The sequence below is a fragment of the Lissotriton vulgaris genome, chromosome 7, assembly GCF_964263255.1.
Source record: "Lissotriton vulgaris chromosome 7, aLisVul1.2, whole genome shotgun sequence".
Lineage (NCBI taxonomy): Eukaryota > Metazoa > Chordata > Amphibia > Caudata > Salamandridae > Lissotriton > Lissotriton vulgaris.
Genome location: NC_141695.1, coordinates 1,731,094,145 through 1,731,117,377, shown reverse-complemented (window position 1 = coordinate 1,731,117,377; position 23,233 = coordinate 1,731,094,145). Strand labels below are relative to the sequence as shown.

Genomic DNA, 23,233 nt, shown 5'->3' with positions numbered 1-23,233 from the left:
CTGCCCCAAACGTTTGTGCAGCATTTAAGTCACTGTCCACATGGACAGGGTGTATCCAGCAGAGATTCGAGATCATCCGGACATTGTCTGGCGTTCTGTTTTTTTTTTCAAAAAAAAGAAAATGGACTTCCACATTTTCCAGAGTGTCACAGAAAATGTCCTTGGAAGCGATATTTTCTGCAAGACTGGTGCTGCATAAAGGTAAAAGGTGCCCATGTTTAATACAACGAATGGTTTTTGCTAAAGCCTTCTGCCCATGGCTGTCGTCGTATTTTGCAGTTTTGGGGTTATCTTGACTTCGTCTGTAACAGCGCAGCGCTGCAGCGGGCGTTCCCCAGAATATTTTCGGGCCTTGTGCGGCGGTACAGCCCTTCGGCAGGGGAATGAAGCAATGTCTGGAGTTTTTAGCCAAAAAATCGACTTTTAATGTGTTCCCTGGGCTCGGGAGTTCCAATCAGACGCCGTCCCACCCATATATAGTTATACATTTTTTTCAAATTATACATTGTTTCCAAGACCTGGGAGCGGCTGAGACGGCTCCGAATGAACAGAAAGAGAGAAATCCTGGAGAGAGGCAGAGAGACAGGCGAGGAGAGTCACGCAGAACGGACAGAGAAGGTTCTGGAAATAAACGTGAGTTTGCGTTTTCTTAAAGGCATAGATGCATACTGCATTGGTGGTGCAAGGGCGCGGCCCGAAGAGGCTGGGGGCAAGTTGAGATATTGGCTTTGATGGACTAAAAATACTGGGCTATGCAAGGAGAGGAAAAAAGGGAAGGAAAGGAGGGAGGAAGGCAGGAAGGGAATGGAGCAAAGGAAAGGGAGGGAAGGGAACAGGAGTAAAGAAGAAAGGGATGTAGGAAGGAAGGATGAAATCAAGGAAGGAAGGAAGTCTATTAGAGGAAGGAAGGGGTGAAAGAAAGATAGGATGGAAGAAGAATGGAAGTTTGTGTGAGAGAAAGGGCAGAAGGGTGGAGAGGATGACTGAATGGATGAGAGGAGGAAGGCAGGGAAACAGGAAGAGAGGAGGTAAGGAAGAAAGGAAGAAAGAGAAGAAAGGAGAAGGGAAACGAGTGAGGAAGGAAGGAAGGAAGTGAAGATGTTTACGGGGAAGGGAGTGAAGAAAGGAGGGAAGGAGGAATGGAAAGAAAGAGGAAGGAAAAGGAAGCCAAAATGAATGAATGTATAGGAGGGAGGCAGGAAATAACGTATGAAAGCAGGGAGGAAGGGGGGAAGAACAACGGGGGAGTGTAATGAAAAAAAGGAAGAGTAGGAAGGAAGTTGGAAGGATGGAACTTAGAAAGAGGTGGAAGAAGGACGATAGGAGTGAGAGGATGGATGAATAAATAAAGGAAGGAAGGTTAGGGCAAAAGGAATGGAACTAGGAAGGAAGAGAGGCACTGATAGAGGGAGGAAAGGATGAAAGAAGTTAAAGAAAAGGGATGGAAGTTAGGGGCTGTAGAAGATAGGTAGAAGGAGGAAGGAAGGCTAAACAAAAGAAAAGATGAAATGAAGGAGGGATGGGGAGAAAAGAAAGGGGGAATGAAGGAAGCTAGAAACTAAGCCATCGAGGAAAAAAGGAAAACAGGAAGAAAGAATAAAGGCATTAAAGAAAGAGAGGTGAGAGAAGAGAATGGATGGGGGAAGGAGAAGGGAACGACGGATGGCAGCGTACAAAGCAGGACGGCGGTAAATAGTAAAAGGCAGGGACGGGGAGAAGCTGAAGATAGAAGATGGGTGGAAGGAATAAAAATAAATGAAAGAAGCTGCCAGCGGGTGGATGTGGGGAAGGATGGACCAAAAAAAGAAAGAAAGGAGGAAAGAAAGGACTGGAGAAATACTCGATGGAATGAAAAAAAGTGCGAGATGGAAGGTGGGTCTCAGCCTGTAATTTTTACCTTTCTAACCCCCACTGTCCTTTCCCACTCCTGCGTCCACGTGTTACACCCCTTTTTTCTTGGACCCATGTTTCCTCATCCCCCGTGTTTACTACACTAACCCTGCGCCCGTTTCCTCCAGCTCGAGGTGAGGACAGTCGCCCTCTCTGACCTCTGCTCCCCCAGCCTCAAGGTTTGAAACCCCCTAGTTTCTTGGCCCTCTGCTGTCCCAGCCCCGTGACATGGTACGTGCTTCCTCTGCCTCCTGAAACCCTGCCCCAGGGTTAAACCCCGATTTGTTCCGATTCTTGTCCGTCCTTGCCCTTAAATTGATAGTGTCTCATTTGCCACCCTCCCCTCCACGTTTCACCGGCCACCTCGGTTACACCCCTGCTTCCTTGGCCCTCTGCTTCCCGAAGCCCCCGGGATATGTCCCATAAACTTTCTCCGCTACTCGAGCCCCGGCCCCAGGGGGTGGACTCAGGCGCATCATTTGTCCTCGCTATCCTTAACTCCTGGTTTGTGCTCACTATCCTTGACCTCTGGGTGACCCCTATTTCACCGGCCCCAGCCCTCTCGGCTCTCTGATCTGACGTGTCCTCCTCCTCTCCTTCTAGAGACGATGTTGGCCCTCCGCCCAGCCCTGCTGCTCTGCATCCTCGCCGCCTCCCTCCCTGGTGAGTCATCCTTTATCTGTTGCCATGGATACGAGGGGATGGATCCTGCAGATGAGCGGCTTGGACCAGGCCCTGGGTACCCACGGGCGAGGTGTGGTGGAGGAGACGGGAGAGGGAGGGGGGAGAGTGCTGCGACAGCGGATGTTGCATTCTGCTGATGGGGGGTCATACGATATTACAATGTCATCAGTCCGGCGCCCAGCCCCCACCCTCTATTTGTAGGGATAGCCCCTTGGATGCTGCAGCAGAAACGGTTTCTATGGAGACGAGGGCGGGAGGAGGGATCGGGGCGGTGTCTGAAAAATCCACCATATAGTCCTTGCAGCTGATGTGTTTTATTTGAGAGGACGGGAAACTGGGAGCAGTATGTGTGTGTGTGTGTGCGTGCGTGTGTGTCTTGGAATTGCCTTTGTTGGGCGTTAGCTCTGAATTGTTGGATATTTGTGTGTGTGGTCGTGAGAGGTGTTGGAAATATGCTAGGGTGTAGGCTAACTAGTGGGTTTGTGAATTGACCCGTCAAGGAAAAAGTGATTTTAATTAGTGGGTAGATTTCGACGGACCCCAGGCGCTTTCCTGTCTTTGGTAGGGTTTCTGTTGAATGATTCTTGTGGGTTGGGTTTGCTGCGGGTCTGTTGGGGCTCGTAAAGCGTCATTGAGGGGTAGTTTGGGGGTGTGGGTGTATTGAGAGATTCTACACACTCCTCTTTGAAAGGGGATGTTTCTTGGGGGTCCTAATGGCTTGTTAGGTGCTGCCTCTGAATTTGTCGAGTCGTGTTGGGTGTTTTTAAGTTGTGAGTGGGTTTAGGGCTTCACACTTTTTCTGGTACTGAGTACTTCGATGCAGGTTTGTTCGGAGGTTTAGGCATTTATTATGAATGTAATAGGCGGAGAGAAGCATTACTTACATTTTCTTGTGATTGGAAATGTGCGTGACCTCTGGGGGAAACCAGACATTTACACGACCGGTATTTTTAATACAGTTTATTGAAGTTATACATTTCATTGTAGTTAGTTTTTCTTGGGACATTTGTTTTGGACGAGGGGTGGCTGAATAATGTTTGAATTTGGAGGTTTTCCCCCTAATCTCCCACACGACGATTGTTATCTTTTAGACTTTTTATAGATCTCGTAGTCAATTTGCTGGGGCTAGTTTGAAGGTTGGTGGGGTTTTAATGGCAGTTAGTTGGTATTTGTTTTAGGCACAGTACAAGTTTATTAGTCTTTTATTTGGGATCTGTAATCGGTGGTGTTCATTAAAGTTTGTTTGGGACCGGGGATTTATTTTTTTACAAGAATATTCCTGTGGCTGTTTGTGATTTTAAGTATATTTTTGTTTTAGGGATTGCTGGAGATTTATTTGTTTTTGCCATTGCTGATGGCTTACAGGGGGTTTTAGGTCTGTGATCAAATTGCGAGGTTGCCTTATATTTGCTTGTGGCGGCGAGAGGTGTGCTTGAGAGATGATGGGTGGGGGAATTGTTGCTGTTTGATGAGGTGTATTGAGGTAGATTGCAATATTTCATATTTTGCCACCTTCCCAGCTTAATCCTCAGGCCATCCTTCCATCCAGCTGTTCTTTCTCCTCATTTACTCGTCATCTTACGCTTTGCCACCCCTAAACTGGCCACATCTATTTTTTTCCACACTTGATGTTTATTCCCTTCCTTACCTGTCTCTACTGCACCACCTCCCTCACAGTCTGCTCCCTGCTTCCCAGTTGCCCACTCTCTCATGCCGCCACAGTTTCCTGCTCCCTCCCAAATACACAACTCCTCCCTTACAACTCCCTCCACCCTCAACAACCTAACATTTTACCCCAGCTCCTTCTCTCCTCTCCAGTGCACATCTTATGCTTACTAGCCGCCTCCCTGTCTCCCCCCACCCATTGACTCAACCACCCTCCATCGCATTACTCCTTTCTTTTTCCTCAGCTTCTCCTCGCCGTTACTCACATAAATCCATCTTCCAAGGTCCTCATCCTCAAATCCTCAACTTGTTTCCATTCCTCCCTCCCTGTTCTGTGGCTTCTCTCTCATTCCTTTGTTCATGAGTAACCCTGAACACCCACATTACCCCTTCTTCTGCAGCTGAGCAATTCTCTAGCTCTTCCTCAAATGTACCCTGTTCCCCACCATTCCTCCACATTCTCCACCATCTCAGAATCCCTTCAATTTTCCAACATTTACTTATGTCTCCACTCCAATGTTTAGGTTTTACTTTCTGCATCAGAGCCGCCCACCCAACCATCTTCCTTCTCTCTAGCTGAGGACCCTCTCCAGTGTCCACACAACCCTTGAACCCCCCCCCACTCCCTTCCTGAACCTGTATCTTACTCTCTCCTTCTCAGATAACTCTTCCTCCCAACCTCTACATTTCTTCCTCTCCCGAGCATTTCCTTATCCCCTACCCCTTCCTAACCCAGCAGATAGCCCGTCATTCCAACTCTCCACAGTTATTATTCCTCTTCAGCTCTTTTTATCTCCCCCCAACCACTTCTCTCTTTCTCAGATATGCTCTCCTCCCCAAACTAAGACCCTCCTTCTCCTCGCCAACTCCCCTTTATCTCACGCTCCCTTCTCATCCACACTTTCGATGCTTCTCCCAAACCACTTCTCTCCTCGGGTAAACCCTGTTTCCTCAATCTCTACATGTCTTTCTCTCCCTAGGTTCCCTGGGCCCCTACATCTTACTCTTTCCTCAGAGAGCCTTTCATCTACAATCTCTACATCTGTTCCTACTCTAGCTCGCCCCTATCCGCTCCACCTTCTCATGCCCACCATCACTGCTTTCCCCTAGCTACTTCTCTCCTTCTCAGATAACCCCTTTTCTTCCAATTCCTAACTTTCTCTTTCTCCCTTTGCATCCTCTAGCCCCTCACACCTCCTCACCCACTATAGCTTTGTTCCCCCTGCTCCCATCTGTCCCCTCCGCCTTCCCACGATCACCTTCCTTGCTCCCCTCTAACCACTTCTCGCCGTCTCAAGTAACCACACTTCCCCCAATCTCTAAATTTATTCCTCCCTGTAGGTTCCCCCAGTCCTCTACACTGCACTCTGTCCTCCAAGAGCCTTTCCTCCACAATCTCTAGATCTTTTCCTACTTGGGCTGCCCTTTTGCCCCATCCTCGCCTTCCCAATACCGCCTTCCTTGCTCCTTCATACCCACTTGTCTCCTTCTCACATATCCCCTCCCCTCCTGCCCAAAGTGACCATGCTTTTCTCCTCCACATGTCTCCTCTAGCACCACCCATCTTCTTTATGCTCACCTTGCATACTCCATCTGCACCGCTTCTCCCTTGCCATCGCCTGCATTCACCCTCCCCCATCCCTTCCGCTGATTCCGCCTGCAGCCGCTGCTGACTCTGCTGCATGGCTGGAGATGAGGTCACTGTGTCCACCATGCTTCAGCCCCTGCAGTCATAACCTGCCTCTCTCCTTTCCCTCTACAGCCTGGCACATTGTGGGGGTCAGTGCCCAGCAGCAAGGACAGCTTGGTAAGTGTTGGTGTGTTTATGAAATGGCCATCAAGGCTGCATTCCAGCCCATGCCTTTCTCCAGCTCTTTCACTTTCTTATCACCTGCTTTGCCTCCAGGGAGTAACTTTTCTTCTGGTTTCTGCAAAGAGCCCATGCCCACACAAACACAACAACTCTCCCTATTCAAGATGGAGAATTTGTTAGCTAAAATGTTGTCATGTTTCTACTTTTCAAATGGCCAATTTTAAAATAGCCCTTATACCAATGAACCTCCAAGTGCACATGCTCATGGCCCTCTCGGTTAGTGAGCCAATCCCCCATTAAAGGAAGTGCCCGACTTGCCACTTGTGTGCACTTTGCGTGATGACGCATTTTGTGCAGTGCACAGTTTGTGCCGGCTGTTGTAGCTGGTGCCACCGCAATTCACTTTTGGGAGCTGCAACCTATTTTTCATCATCAGACTTTGACTCAGAGCAAGAGAGTGACAGGAAGAAAGTGGCAGAAAGGAAGATATAGGAAGATGAGACAACTATGACAAAGGGTGATGTAGAGAGAGACAGGAAGTGTAAGGTGCTGGAAAAAATAGGACTGAGGTGAAATCAAATCAATCTACATATCAGCAACCATGGAATTTAGCAGCGCTGGGCAGGCCTCCTAAGAAACACCTTCGGCCCTTGCATTTTTCTTTTTTTACAAATTAAGCACAGGGTGTGTTGTGCGAGGGCAAACATAAAGAAGAGGGTGTGCTGGAATTGTGCGCCCTCCTGTGCACCAGCACCCACTATAGCAATTGTAGGTCAGCTGCATTTCTAGGGGGTGGTCAGAAGGGGCTGTGCTCGTGCTTTATTTGTCCTGTGCCCCACCACTACAGCGTCTGAATGAGTGAGGAGGCGACACAGAAAAAAACAGACACTGCACCTTACCATATAAATTAATTTGTCCAGCTGTCTTTCCTTGCAAAGCAGTGTTGTATGACTTATATATGTAAATCTAACTTTGTATATATGTGAGTGTATATATATCTATATCTCTCTATATATATGTATGTATCTATAGAACTGCAGTCCTGCAGTTCTTCTGCCTTTGTCCACCTGGCAGGGTCAGTGCTGGGGCAATGAGTGCAGGATCCACTATAAATTCTAAATGGACTCGCGCAGCAGTGCAAGTAAGCGCGCGCACTCCAAAAGGGCAATCCAACAGAAGTTCATTAGAGAGGCTGATGTGTTTCGACCTCCCAGTCTTTCTCAAACTCACATGACAAAGACAGGTCGAAACTCATAAGACACTCTAATAAACCTCCATGGATTATCCTTTTAAGTGCGGGCGCTTACTTGCGCTGCTGCACAAGTACATTTTGAGATTATATATATATATATATATATATATATATATATATATGAACTCACACAACTGGGTTTGCGAGATTAGCGAGAACGCCATACAGGGTGTTTAACAAATGAATGCGCTGACTGAGATATCGTTGTGAATTTCAATTATTTCACATTGTTTTTAAATTTAATATAATTTGTGCACATGAGTTGTATTTTAATCATACATTGCTCATCGCAGAGTGGGCTAATGTGAATGAAACATTTAGTCTAGCTGTGTACAATGCGCAGAGGCAATTCATAGAAGCCTAGTTTCCATGGAGGTAATTTACACACAGAACTCTTCTATGTTGTTTGAAGTGTCATGACAGGGTTGTCATGACAACCTGAACCAGTTGTAACCTGTCAAACTTCTAAGTATATAACTGTGATTAAGGTGTAAACCAGATGTAGTGAGCAAGGCGGTTAGATACCGCCGAAACGCGTCTGGGCTGTAAAGCGGAGTAAAAGAATGTTACTTTGGATTGATTCACGGTGTCAGCGCCTTCTTTGCAACAAAAGTTTGGACTGGTATTTTATATATATATATATATATATATATATATATATATATCGCCACTGACTCCTCCAGTAAAGAAAAGTATGAAGCCCAGGGTAATCCAGGAGAACCTTTAATTGAAAATTCGGGCATGATGCATTTCGGCGTTACAGCCTTCTTCGGATGCCACTAAACAGCAGGATGCTGCTCCACCCGCTCCTTTGAATCGCTTGCTCCACTCCTATTGGTCGGAGTGCACCTAGCCCCAGATCACATGTCCGTGTACACACTGCAGAACAATTGGCACTACAGTTCCCAGAAGCCATCACATTGGGTAAGTACTGCGTTAGGGGAAGCAAGCAGAAATCCAGCCCATATGGTTCAAGGTGTTAATGTCAAAGGTGCCAGGTGGCCGGTTAGTTGCGCCTGGGGTGAATTATAGTCCAAAAAAGGCTTCCCTGGGTCCCCTATTCCGTTCAAGCCCCCCATGCAGGTGTCCGCCGGGCTGTGAGCCGCAGTGCAATGAGAGCGGCCCCACGTGAAGTCACGAGCTTCACCTGACAGCAGCCACTGGCTTGGCGAGCACTGGAGGCGGGCTGGAGCTGTCCGAAACCTCGGAGAAGCATAGACGCTGTGAACAGCGGATGCCAGCAAGCTCCAGACTCTTGAAGAACGTGGCCTCATTAGCGCCTCTAGCCGGCGCGAAATATCGCCACTGACTCCTCCAGTAAAGAAAAGTATGAAGCCCAGGGTAATCCAGGAGAACCTTTAATTGAAAATTCGGGCATGATGCATTTCGGCGTTGCAGCCTTCTTCGGATGCCACTAAACAACAGGATGCTGCTCCACCCGCTCCTTTGAATCGCTTGCTCCACTCCTATTGGTCGGAGTGCACCTAGCCCCAGATCACATGTCCGTGTACACACTGCAGAACAATTGGCACTACAGTTCCCAGAAGCCATCACATTGGGTAAGTACTACGTTAGGGGAAGCAAGCAGAAATCCAGCCCATATGGTTCAAGGTGTTAATGTCAAAGGTGCCGGGTGGCCGGTTAGTTGCGCCTGGGGTGAATTATAGTCCAAAAAATCCAACTTCACAGTTCGCAATGATCCCCAGCCACTCGCAGCGGTGGGCCCGGACAGGACTGCGACTCCCGATATTCCACCAAAATTGTTTTCTGTCACAAAGAACAAAACTATGTCCAGGCCGCTTGTGCAATTCTTCAGCGTGTATTTAATTCAGTAACGCTCACTCGACACGTTTCGGGGGACAAGCCTTCTTGATCACGAGTATGAGTGCCGTTTTACCGGCACGCCTTTCGGTCAGGAGCACCGCGATAAATTGCAAAGAGTGGTGTGGTTTCTGGAAGAGACAACGCGGCGCCCCCCTGGATGGTTGAGCAATACTCACCTGAGTGCGAAACTGTGCAGGGAGAAAGCATACGGCGGTCTGTAATGGGCCGCTGTGTGGAAGTGACTCAAGCTGCAACTTTTAAACATCGCTGCCTCTCCGCCATGCACATCGGAGGTAAATGCCTGCCACCACCAGACTTCGAGTTTGGGACACCACCATGGTGTTGGAGGGAGCAGTTCACTGTACCTGCAGTCTCAGTGGGAGACATGAAAACTCCGACATGGACTACCAGTAGGATGGGCGGCGGTGCAAGCCGAGGATAGTGGGCCAATCAGAGACCATCATGCTGACTTTTAAATCACGAGACCCTTGGCCATATGTTTGTAAGAGCGAAGCGGGCACTGAAGAAAGCCGTCAGGCTGAAACGCGTCTGCCCCAGCGTTTCGCGATATTCATCAACAGAGCTGCTTTTAAATAAAAGGAAAACTTGAGTCACCGAGCATGTGTCGGATCTGTCCTCTTGGGATGGAAGTTGGTGTGGAGATATAAACGGTTTGCAAGTACCGTTTTACCGGCACGCCTTTCGGTCAGGAGCACCGCGATAAATTGCAAAGAGACGTGTGGTTTCTGGAAGAGACAACGCGGCGCCCCCCTGGATGGTTGAGCAATACTCACCTGAGTGCGAAACTGTGCAGGGAGAAAGCATACGGCGGTCTGTAATGGGCCGCTGTGTGGAAGTGACTCAAGCTGCAACTTTTAAACATCGCTGCCTCTCCGCCATGCACATCGGAGGTAAATGCCTGCCACCACCAGACTTCGAGTTTGGGACACCACCATGGTGTTGGAGGGAGCAGTTCACTGTACCTGCAGTCTCAGTGGGAGACATGAAAACTCCGACATGGACTACCAGTAGGATGGGCGGCGGTGCAAGCCGAGGATAGTGGGCCAATCAGAGACCATCATGCTGACTTTTAAATCACGAGACCCTTGGCCATATGTTTGTAAGAGCGAAGCGGGCACTGAAGAAAGCCGTCAGGCTGAAACGCGTCTGCCCCAGCGTTTCGCGATATTCATCAACAGAGCTGCTTTTAAATAAAAGGAAAACTTGAGTCACCGAGCATGTGTCGGATCTGTCCTCTTGGGATGGAAGTTGGTGTGGAGATATAAAGTTTTGCAAGTACCGTTTTACCGGCACGCCTTTCGGTCAGGAGCACCGCGATAAATTGCAAAGAGTGGTGTGGTTTCTGGAAGAGACAACGCGGCGCCCCCCTGGATGGTTGAGCAATACTCACCTGAGTGCGAAACTGTGCAGGGAGAATGCATACGGCGGTCTGTAATGGGCCGCTGTGTGGAAGTGACTCAAGCTGCAACTTTTAAACATCGCTGCCTCTCCGCCATGCACATCGGAGGTAAATGCCTGCCACCACCAGACTTCGAGTTTGGGACACCACCATGGTGTTGGAGGGAGCAGTTCACTGTACCTGCAGTCTCAGTGGGAGACATGAAAACTCCGACATGGACTACCAGTAGGATGGGCGGCGGTGCAAGCCGAGGATAGTGGGCCAATCAGAGACCATCATGCTGACTTTTAAATCACGAGACCCTTGGCCATATGTTTGTAAGAGCGAAGCGGGCACTGAAGAAAGCCGTCAGGCTGAAACGCGTCTGCCCCAGCGTTTCGCGATATTCATCAACAGAGCTGCTTTTAAATAAAAGGAAAACTTGAGTCACCGAGCATGTGTCGGATCTGTCCTCTTGGGATGGAAGTTGGTGTGGAGATATAAACGGTTTGCAAGTACCGTTTTACCGGCACGCCTTTCGGTCAGGAGCACCGCGATAAATTGCAAAGAGTGGTGTGGTTTCTGTAAGAGACAACGCGGCGCCCCCCTGGATGGTTGAGCAATACTCACCTGTTGGACCCGGGCCTTTATGGCTGGTTCACCCCTGAACTTTTTGCTTTTGATGGCGACCTGGCGTTCATGATTTCTGGCTTGGCGCACTTTTTCCCTGGGTCCCAGAGTGAAAGTGCGTGCGTGTAGTATGGCTGGCCTGCCCTCCCATAGGAATGCATGGGGAATGTGTGTGTCCCTGGTAGTTCCTGATGCGTGGGGAGTGCAGGCTCGAGTTTGGTATGTGTAAACTCGTGAGAGTGAATGCTGCAAGATGGTGTCTGCGGCATGTGTGTGTCTAGTTGGGAAGTGCTACTTCTGGACATTGAGATATGTGTGCAGTGAGGGTACTGGAGCGTGATTGGCTGGAGCTGGCTGGCATGCCAGGCTCCAGGAAGTCTGGATGGGTCTGCCCGGTGGTGAGTGGGAGATTAGCATGAGTGATGTGTGGGAGGAGTGTACCTGTGTCCTGGATGGGCTGGGTTTTCCCCACACAATGCTGGCTCCACCCCCCTGTGGTGTGTCTAACGACCCTAGCCTCCCCAGTGAATGAAATGGGTGGTTGGGCCATCAAGAGTGCTCCAGAACCAGCTGCGACTGGTTTTCCCCCCACCCTGCACATTGTGACAAAGGATTTCAGTGTATAAAAATGGGGCTGTGTCCCCACTGAAATGGTTCTCTGCTAGGATCTTGAGGGGGCTGCTGCAGCTGCTGGGGCCAGGAGGAACCGCCACTTGGACTGCCTCCCTGCCTGGAGGGCCAGTGAGCTGGCCCCTGGCCCAGCCTTGCCCCCTGCCTACCTAAGGACTTTGCTGGATTTTGCCAAGCACCTGAAAGTGCTTACTTTCTCCCCTAGCGCCTGGAAGCGCTTCGCTTGGCCTCTAGCGCTTAAGAGCGCTTTATTCTGTCCATTCGCGCTTAGGAGCGCTCTGGGTACTTTGGCCGGTGCCTACCCGGCATTGCCAGCGGAGTCGTGCATTTCTTTATTAGCGCTTCGAGAGCGCTTTTGCTGGCCAGCCGGTGCCCACCCGGCATTTGCAGGCGTGTGTTACTCGCCGGTGCCCACCCGGCATTGCCCCCGAAGGATTGCCACTAGAGACTTCACCGCCGCAGCCAGGGAGTGTGTGAAGCCCCGCCGGGCCGCCGCGCTGCCTGCGACGACCCGGAAGCAGCTTGCGGGCTGGCCAATCCCAGCGCGAAGGACCGGAAGTCCCGCCCTCGGCGCCGCAGCGAGACGCGAGGGAGAGCCCGGGAAAAGAGAACAGTCCAGCCGCCGCCCCGGAGAGTCCCGAGGAGCGGGAGCTCTCCGCCTACAGCCACCACCCCGAAGAGCCCAGCAGAAGAGAAGCTGACGCCGCGAGGAGCCGCCGCCTCCAACAACCGGTGAGTGCGAGCGGGCTCCGGGTCGCTCCTCTGCTCTGGGAGGTGCAAGGGTGGGGGAGAGCACGGCAGGCGGCAGGGTCCCCCGAGAGGGACGTCAGAAGAGTGGAGACCTCTAGAGCGGCCCCGGTTGGCAGCGGGCCGCTCCGACGCCCTTGGGCATTTGTCTTCACGAGCCTGCAAGGCTCGAGGCGCCATTCCTGGTTTCGAGCCCACAAGGCTCCAACGATGCCCGCATTTTGTGCTTTGTAGCCCAGAGAGGCTCATGGCCCACCGTTTGCTTTAGAGCCCCAGAAAGGCTCAGGGGCATTGCATGTTTCGAGCCCAGCGAGGCTCCAACGACGGCCAGTCTTGTGTAGAGCCCTGAGAGGGCTCAGGGGGCATTTCTTCAGTGTGAGAGCCGCGAAGGCTCCCAGAGGGGACAACCAGCTGTCCTGAGCCCACGAGGCTCCAACGTTCGCACCCTTGGTATTTACAACTGTCCAGCACTTAGTGGACAGTTGCTACGTTTAGGCTGGGTGTACTTTTTGGCTTATTACAGCCTGCCCTGACTTTGGGACACAGGGACTGCCACAGGTTGTGGCTCATGGGAAGGTTTGCGCAATTGCTTGCGCTCGCACCTCTGAATGTGTTCTGAAGCATCATGTGTCTTTTCTTGCATACACCGCTGAATGTAGGTTCTGCATCATGTGTTTTCTTGTGCTCGCACCTCTGAATGTGTTTGGATACATCATGTGTTTTCCTTCCCTACACCGCTGAATGTTAATGCATCATGTGTAATGTCCCTATGCTTATACCCCTAGATGTTGGTGATTCCTAGGTGGTTGCTTTTCTCCTAGTACAGGTGTTGCTAGTTGAGGTCTTTTGTTCCCTGCGCAATAGTTGCCTAAGGTGGTTAGGGTTGCGTAGGAGGTTCTTAAGCTTTACCAGTAATTACTGGTTGTGTGCTAATTTGTGATACACGTTCAATTTGATTCTAAAAGTATTCTATGTGCTAATTACTATTCCTAAAAAGTGATGATTCCTGACAGTGGTCCAGGTGGCCCTGTCTTGTAAATATCCCCCTTGTAAATTCTGCCCGTGCCTGTTGGCACAGTGTAACAATATGTGTGTTTTATCTAATGTGTTTTTGATATAATACAAAGGCTATTTTTATATAACCTTGTGTGGAGTTTCCTTTGTGGTGGGCCTTGGGTGTTGTTGCTGGGTGCGCGCGCAAACACTTAACCTACATAGCCTCCAAGTTTAGCCTTGCTGCTCGCGCCACGTTACCTAGGGGGCGAGAGAGGGGTTATCTTGGTGTGTGACTCCCTTGCCCTGACACTTAGAAATGGCGATCCCTGACTGACCTCGACGCGAGTCTTGGCCGGCCAGGGTCCCGTTTCTAACATTTGCGAAACTGTGCAGGGAGAAAGCATACGGCGGTCTGTAATGGGCCGCTGTGTGGAAGTGACTCTAGCTGCAACTTTTAAACATCGCTGCCTCTCCGCCATGCACATCGGAGGTAAATGCCTGCCACCACCAGACTTCGAGTTTGGGACACCACCATGGTGTTGGAGGGAGCAGTTCACTGTACCTGCAGTCTCAGTGGGAGACATGAAAACTCCGACATGGACTACCAGTAGGATGGGCGGCGGTGCAAGCCGAGGATAGTGGGCCAATCAGAGACCATCATGCTGACTTTTAAATCACGAGACCCTTGGCCATATGTTTGTAAGAGCGAAGCGGGCACTGAAGAAAGCCGTCAGGCTGAAACGCGTCTGCCCCAGCGTTTCGCGATATTCATCAACAGAGCTGCTTTTAAATAAAAGGAAAACTTGAGTCACCGAGCATGTGTCGGATCTGTCCTCTTGGGATGGAAGTTGGTGTGGAGATATAAACGGTTTGCAAGTACCGTTTTACCGGCACGCCGTTCGGTCAGGAGCACCGCGATAAATTGCAAAGAGTGGTGTGGTTTCTGGAAGAGACAACGCGGTGCCCCCCTGGATGGTTGAGCAATACTCACCTGAGTGCGAAACTGTGCAGGGAGAAAGCATACGGCGGTCTGTAATGGGCCGCTGTGTGGAAGTGACTCAAGCTGCAACTTTTAAACATCGCTGCCTCTCCGCCATGCACATCGGAGGTAAATGCCTGCCACCACCAGACTTCGAGTTTGGGACACCACCATGGTGTTGGAGGGAGCAGTTCACTGTACCTGCAGTCTCAGTGGGAGACATGAAAACTCTGACATGGACTACCAGTAGGATGGGCGGCGGTGCAAGCCGAGGATAGTGGGCCAATCAGAGACCATCATGCTGACTTTTAAATCACGAGACCCTTGGCCATATGTTTGTAAGAGCGAAGCGGGCACTGAAGAAAGCCGTCAGGCTGAAACGCGTCTGCCCCAGCGTTTCGCGATATTCATCAACAGAGCTGCTTTTAAATAAAAGGAAAACTTGAGTCACCGAGCATGTGTCGGATCTGTCCTCTTGGGATGGAAGTTGGTGTGGAGATATAAACGGTTTGCAAGTACCGTTTTACCGGCACGCCGTTCGGTCAGGAGCACCGCGATAAATTGCAAAGAGTGGTGTGGTTTCTGGAAGAGACAACGCGGCGCCCCCCTGGATGGTTGAGCAATACTCACCTGAGTGCGAAACTGTGCAGGGAGAAAGCATACGGCGGTCTGTAATGGGCCGCTGTGTGGAAGTGACTCAAGCTGCAACTTTTAAACATCGCTGCCTCTCCGCCATGCACATCGGAGGTAAATGCCTGCCACCACCAGACTTCGAGTTTGGGACACCACCATGGTGTTGGAGGGAGCAGTTCACTGTACCTGCAGTCTCAGTGGGAGACATGAAAACTCCGACATGGACTACCAGTAGGATGGGCGGCGGTGCAAGCCGAGGATAGTGGGCCAATCAGAGACCATCATTGTGAGAAGTTGGCCTGATATGTAGTGTTTCCAATTCTGGAACCACTGGGTATCAGTCCAAACAAACCCCAAAGATGTCAGGTTGTAAGTCAACCTTGTTAGACAAGCTATCCTAGTGGTAGCATGGACTAAGCAGCCTTAAAGGCTTAACTTAAGAGGTCGTGTTAAGCGAGCTGTTTTACCACATACAATCCTGTAATCAAATGAAAGGACACCACACAAGTATATATTATAAAAATATATGTATTTATTTCTAAATTACTCCCCAGTACTCTTTATGAGGAAAGGGGCACAAGCGTTAAATCAAAAGCACAGTAAAACATATAAAGTTGCACAATTATGGATGAGGGCGGGTGGCCACTCAGACCATATACTAAAAAAGTGGTATAAGTAACACTTATCGAACAATGGTTAGGCCTAGGGCCTAGAGATTCGCTGGGAGCAGTCAGGACTAGCAATGATGAAGTCGGGAGTAGCCCACAGGAGACGGGTGCAGCACGGAAAGTGCGGCGCGCACCAATGCACTGTCAATGGTGCGTAAAAGTTAGTTAAAGTGAATTAAAAGATACTTCCGCTGAACCTAGGAACACAAAACTTTAGACACAGACCCTAGAGGTGTGTACCAGTGTGGGAACACCGGCGTTGCAATGTTACCTCACCCACAGGCCGTGGGTGCACAGGGTCGAAGTGGCGTCGGGTTCTGTCACGCAGGTTCTTGGTGCTTGAAGCTATTGCAGCTGCAGGCGATGTGAAGCAGAAGTGTCCGGTGCGATCCAAGGGTGGATCGAAGTAGAAAAGTACCTGAAAGCAGAGGGGACAGAGTCTGGGTCACTCAGCAGTGACCAGGGTGGAACCAGGACGGAACCAGGCAATGTCGGGCGCAGTCAGGCGGTTGTCGATAGGCTTCTCTCCGCTGTCACGTGGGCTCTGGGGCATCTGCGACGTCCAGGAGCAGGTCACGATCTGTCCTACGTAGGCTCTCGCCGTCAGCACCGTCGGCTTCAAGATTGCAGCAAACAGCACTTGGCAAAAGCAATCCACGCGAAACCGGGAGATTGCTTATCACTCGAGCCAGGAGGGTCAGAGTGGGGGCTCCTTTTCACAGGAGCTGGTGCAGATCTGGAGCAACCAGAAAAGCGAGTCGTATTTCAAGTTTCGTCGGCACAGGGGCCACAAGCCAGCTGGCAAGTGACCGGGCCAACGCGTCGAGCCTACACAAGCAGAAGGGCCCCACGCAGCACTCGTCGAGTGTGGAGGGGTGAGCTTTGGTGCAAGTGGAGCTCGGGGCTGGGGCTTCTCAAACCCCGGTGCACAGCTTCGAGGGTCACTCGTGGGCTGCACGGTCAGCGTCTCGTGGCCTTTTCAAGATGGCGTGCCCCACGCTTCCGGTCGCCTCCACGGGTCTCAGCTCTGCAGGGACTGTGGATCGGGCAGGTAGAAGGCAGGCAAGCTTGATCTCGTCGATCTCTGTCGCTCGAGTTCCGGCGGGAACTGCAACAAAGCAAGGGTCGAGGGCTGGATGGTGCCTGTTTGCACAGGGTGGTCACTCCTTGACCACAAGGGAGATTCTTCAGTCTTCTCACGTCGTGTAGAAAGTTGAAGGGTCCAGAATTCGTTTCTTATGTTTCTTCAGGATGATCTGAGTTGCATTGGGACTGCTCCCCCTCTTATTCGAATCTGGGGGGTTGGACATCCTGCTAGGTCCCCTCCTATGGGTGGGACCCAGGAAGGGGGTGGTTACACCCCTCTCCTTTGATCCTGGCCGCGCTGGGACAGGGGCTGGGAGGCCCCAGAACCGGTTTGGCCGGATTATGCAAGGGGCAGCCTTGTGCTCCCCAGGCAGTGTCTGGTTTCTTTGAAACCTCCCTACTCCAATCCACTATCTCCTGTCTGGGGTGGTTTGACACCGCCCTGTGACAGGAAACTCTTTGTCCAGGCCTCCTCTGCCGGGTTTCGGTCAGCAGCAGGAGGCCAGACCCGTGTCTGTGGCAGGGGCATCCATTTTGTGGATCTGAGGCTCATTTTAAATCAACCGCGTTTCAGTAAAGTAACATGTCTTCTCCCTCTAGAAGGGTGGAATGCTACCCCCGTCGCCAGAACTGGCGAGGGGGTAGTATTCCAATTCGTATGACACCTTACACGACATGTTTTGATAAAGCCAAACCAAAGTTGCTATATAACCGCGAGGATTATAAGGCGCTTAAGAGTATATGGTATGGCGTTATCCCGGATCAGCTTAGGGAGTTGTTCCCGACAGCTGCAGACAGGCTCAGCTCATGCCAGAGCACCATCTCACATAAAACCACGCACTCTGCCTCCAGGATTGATGAGGCCTTCCATAGGAGTGGCTTACAGGCTATATATGTGTCCAGATATAGGTTTAGATATAGGTATACTATATCTAAGCAAGGGGTGATTACACCCACTTGCCCCAGCTGAGTGATCAGCCAGTTGTGTCAATTTAAGAACCAGCCAGGGGTGGCAAAAGCTATGCTTCAGCCCCTGGTAGGCCTTGGTGGCACCTATGCCCTGAGCACCTATAGTGCATGGTACAGGGGCTGACAAGGAGTCCATTTTCAATTGTGGTATGTACCTATAGCACATGTATTATAAATTTAGAGAGAGAACAGCAGGCTGGGGGTCTGATTAGCAGGCCCACAGCCTCAGTAAGTCGAAAACCAGTGAAGCAAAAAGCAAAAATTGGGGTGACCATAGGATAGCAGACCCTACTCTCCTACATAACCCCCCCCCCCCCCCCCCCCAACGCAGGGACATTAAACTTAACCTTGACCAGATAAGTCTTCATGTTCTAAGTGGAAGTACCTGGAGAGACCATCTGCATTACCATGGTCAGTCCCTGGGCGGTGCTCCACTGTAAAGTCCATCCCCTGTAGGGAAATGGACCACCTGAGCAGTTTGGGATTTTCACCCTTCATCTGATTTAGCCACAAGAGGGGCTTATGGTCTGTCTGAATTAGGAAGTGAGTACCAAACAAGTATGGCCTCAACTTCTTCAGGGCCCAAACCACAGCAAAGGCCTCCCTCTCAATAGCTGACCAACGTTTCTCCCTGGGGGTCAGCCTTCTGCTAATAAAAGCAATGGGCTGGTCTTGACCATCTTGATTAAGTTGTGAAAGCACAGCTCCCACCCCCAACTCAGAAGCATCTGTCTGTACAATGAACTGTTTGGAGTAGTCAGGACTCTTCAGGATAGGTGCAGAGCACATGGCCTTCTTCAGGTCATCAAATGCCTTTTGACAGCTAACTGTCCACTGAACCTTTTTGGGCATCTTCTTGGATGTCAAGTCATTCAATGGTGTCACAATGGACCCATAGTTCTTTACAAATTTTCTGTAATACCCAGTCAGGCCCAAGAAGGCTCTGACTTGTGTCTGGGTAGTTGGAGGAGCCCAGTCCTGTATGGTCTGGATCTTGCTCTCCAGTGGTTGAACTTGACCCCCACCTACTAGGTGGCCCAAGTACACAACCTTGCTCTGCCCTATCTGGCACTTAGTAGCCTTGATAGTCAGGCCTGCCTTTTGCAGGGCCTCCAGAACCTTCTTCAGGTGGATCAGGTGATCCTCCCAGGTGGAGCTAAAGACAGCAATATCATCTAGATATGCTGCACAAAAGTCATCCAACCCAGCAAGGACTTGATTCACCAACCTTTGGAAGGTGGCAGGTGCATTCTTCAAACCAAAGGGCATCACCACAAACTGATAATGTCCACTAGGGGTAGAGAATGCTGTTTTGGCTTTTGACTCTTCAGCTAGTCTGATTTGCCAGTAGCCAGCTGTCAAATCAAATGTGCTCAGAAACTTGGCAGAAGCCAATTTATCAATGAGCTCATCTGCTCTTGGAATGGGATGAGCATCTGTCCTAGTGACAGCATTGAGACCTCTGTAGTCCACACAAAACCTCATTTCTCTCTTCCCATCTTTGGTATGAGGTTTTGGCACAAGGACCACTGGGCTAGCCCATGGGCTCTCTGATGGCTCAATCACTCCAAGCTCCAACATCTTTTGCACCTCAGCCTTTATACAATCCCTGACATGGTCAGGTTGCCTGTAGATCTTATTCTTCACAGGCAGATTGTCACCAGTGTCCACCTCATGGGTGCACCAGTTAGTCTGACTGGGTGTGAGTGAAAACAAATGTCTGTGGGCCTGCAACACCTGTCTGCAGTCCACCTGTTGCTGCTCAGTGAGGCTGCCTGCCAAGGCTACTCCATCAACTGAACCATCATCAGGGTTCTGGGAAAGCAGGTCTGGGAGAGGGTCACTCTCTTCCTCCTGTTCCCCATCTGTGGCCATGAGGAGACTCATGTCCTCCCTGTCAACAAATGCTTTCAAACGATTTACATGGAGCACCCTGTGGGGGCTCCTAGGGGTACCAAAGTCAACCAAGTAGGTGACTTCTCCCTTCTTTTCAATGATAGGGTAGGGTCCAGTCCATTGGTCCTGGAGAGCTGCTGGCCCCACTGGGTCCAACACCCACACCTTCTGCCCTGGCTGGTACTCAACCAGAACAGCCTTTTGGTCATGCCAAGCTTTCTGTAATTCTTGACTTGCCTCAAGGTTTTTGGATGCTCTCTCCATGTATTCAGCCATCCTGGAGCGGAGACCAAGTACATAGTCCACAATGTCTAGTTTAGGCTTTTTGAGAGGTAACTCCCATCCTTCCTTCACCAAACTCAGTGGACCCCTTACAGGGTGGCCAAACAAAAGTTCAAAAGGGCTGTAGCCAACCCCCTTCTGTGGGACCTCTCTGTAAGCAAAGAGCAAGCAGGGTAAAAGGATGTCCCATTTCCGCCTAAGCTTCTCTGGTAAACCTTTTATCATTCCCTTTAGGGTCTTGTTGAACCTTTCCACAAGCCCATTGCACTGTGGATGGTAGGGTGTGGTAAACTTATAGTTTACTCCACACTCTTTCCACATTGCTTTTAAGTATCCCGACATAAAGTTGGTACCTCTGTCTGAAAGAACCTCCTTTGGAAAGCCCACTCTTGAGAAAACTGCAATGAGGGCTTTTGCCACCACAGGAGCTGTGGTGGTCCTCAGGGGAATTGCTTCTGGATACCTGGTGGCATGATCCACTACCACCAGTATAAATCTGTGCCCAGATGCTGTTGGAGGATCCATGGGACCCACAATGTCTATTCCAACTCTTTCAAAGGGTACCCCCACCACAGGTAGTGGTATCAGGGGGGCCTTTGTTGTGCCACCTGACTTACCACTGGCTTGGCAAGTGACACAGGAGCGACAAAACTCCTTGACATTTTCTGACATGTGAGGCCAGTGAAAGTGTGGAACAAGCCTGTCCCAAGTCTTATTCTGGCCTAAGTGTCCTGCAAGGGGAATATCATGGGCCAAGGTAAGAAGGAAACCCCTAAACTTCAAAGGTATAACCAACCTCCTGGTTGTGCCAGGCTTGGGGTCTCTAGCCTCTGAATAAAGGAGTCCTTCATCCCAATACACTTTATGGATACCTTGAGCATTCCCTGCAGCCTCAGCAGCAGCTTGCTGTCTGAGGGGTTCAAGTGAAGGGCAATCTAATTGGGCCTGCCCCAGGTCTGCCCTTGAGGGTCCCCCTGTCCCCAGAAACTCAACCTGATCAGGTTCAAGCTCCTCTGAGACAGTCTCCTCTTGGACTGCAGAATCAGTTTCCTGTGAAACTTGATCCTCAACCTGGGGCAAGTGGGAAGGCACAGCCTTAACCCTCTTGCTCCTTCTCTTGGGTTGTGGTTGGTCTATTGTTTCAAGATCCACCACTGGTTCAGGAAGGCACTTCTTAGCCTGAGACCTTGTCACTGCAAGGACATGAGCTGAAATCCCTAGCATTTCTGCATGAGTCCTGTACTCCACTTCTGACCAAACTGAGCTTTCAAGATCATTGCCTAACAGACAGTCTACTGGGAGGTCTGCACTCACAACAACTTTCTTTAGGCCATCTACCCCTCCCCAGGAGAAGTTCACAACAGCCACACTATGGGAAGTAGTGGAGTTGCTTGCATTGGTCACTAGGTAACTTTCACCTAGTACAATCTGTCCAGGGTCCACAAAGCCAGGTGTCACCATTGTGACACTGGCACAAGTGTCCCTGTAGGCCTGAGCCAGTTTCTCATTGATTAAGGGAGTCTGCCTATATTTGCCCAGGTTACTGGGGCTTACTGCAGTGGGCAAAGATAAGTCCACATCATATAGGAGAACTGCCTGTGTGGGGATTCTGACTAGGCCAGATTCCACCTCAGTACCCAGGGTCAACCCTACTAGACCCTTTGGCTGTGTACCACCACTGTTAACTGTACTAGGGGGTGCAGGTGCTTTAGGAGCTGCAGTGGTGGGGACTGGGTTTTTCTTAGTGCATTCACTGCCCCAGTGTGAAACTGATTTGCAGGTATTGCACCAAGGTTTCTTTGGGCCATCATTCTTCTTTTTCTTGTTTCCATTTTGGGAACCCCCCTCCTTATTGCTAGTTTGGGGGCCTGAAGACTTCTGGTCTTTTTCTTTATCTTTCTGATTCCCACCCTTCTGGTCTGTTTTCTTCTGGTCACCTTGGTTCTGGTTTTTCTGCTTAATCCTTGTTCTGACCCATTTGTCTGCCTTCTTTCCCAATTCTTGGGGAGAGGTCAAATCAGAGTCAACAAGGTATTGATGCAACAGCTGGTTCTGACAGTTATTAAGGATCTGCTCTCTCATCATAAGATTGTACAATCCTGTATAGTCTGAAACTTTACTTCCCTGCAGCCAACCCTCCAGAGCCTTAGTGGCACAATCTACAAAATCAGTCCAGTCCTGAGTCTGTGCTTTTTGGGTGTCTCTGAACAACAACCTGTATTGCTCAGTGGTTAGGCCAAACCCTTCAATAAGAGCACTCTTCAGAACAGAGTAGTTTTTGGCATCCTCGGGTCTAACAGTGAGGAGCCTGTCCCTCCCTTTCTCAGAAAAGGAGTACCATAAAATTGCTGCCCACTGATCCTCAGGGACCTGCTGTACCATGCAGGCCCTCTCAAGAGCAGTCATCCATTTGTGGATATCACCCCCTTCCTTGTAGGGGGGCACAATTTTTGTCAGGTTTCTATTGTCATAGGCCCTGTCTTTTTCTTTAGGAACTTTGCTGCCACCAGTGGCATCTAAGCCACACAATTTTCTTTCTCTTGCTAAAGCAAGTTTAGCTTGAGCCAAGGCTACCTCTTCCCTTTCTATTTGGAGTTGGACAGCCCTCATCCTGGCCCTATGCTCTTTTCTCTGGGAGGAAGTCATCCCTCTTTGAGATTCTCTTGAGGCACTAGAAAGATGAGAGTCCCCTGATGGAGATCTCACCCTCCTGTTGCCTGGGAGAATTTGGTTATGAGATCTGGAGTGGTGCTGGCCCTCTCCATTCTCATGTAGGTCCAAGTTGGCCTGGTTAAGCCTGGCAACCTGTACCTGGTTTCCCCCCTGATCCTGATCTTCAGGCTCTTCTAAATCAGAGTCTTCCTCTTCCTCCTCCTCCACTACTTCATCTGGAAGATTCTCATTCTCAGGGGAGTGTATCCCTTCACTTGATTCTAAGGGAGCCTGACTCACCTTATCTAGGTCATCCTTTTCTAGGAGAGCTACTAGGGAAGGAATGGTAGGGCCTCTGCCCTTTTTTAGCCCCCTGGCTGTGCACAAGGCACTCAGGTCTTTGTGGCTAAGGTTGTCATATCTGGATGTTGTCCCTATAGGATCAACTATTACAGGAGCAGAGCCTGAGGCTCTACCTGTATCAGACATGACTGCTAGTGAGGTGTAAGTGATGCACTTACCTACACTAAGTGGTTTC

General features: G+C 50.3%; 1 long non-coding RNA gene across 1 annotated transcript in view; it reads left to right on the top strand.

Moving 5' to 3' along the window:
- Positions 1–466: 466 nt before the first annotated feature.
- Positions 467–23,233, top strand: part of LOC147706484 (uncharacterized) — a 100,354-nt gene continuing 77,587 nt past the window's right edge. The window contains exons 1-3 of the long non-coding RNA XR_015297381.1: positions 467–633; positions 2,494–2,553; positions 6,002–6,046. This is a non-coding gene — a long non-coding RNA (uncharacterized LOC147706484). The remainder of the gene's footprint in view (positions 634–2,493; positions 2,554–6,001; positions 6,047–23,233) is intronic.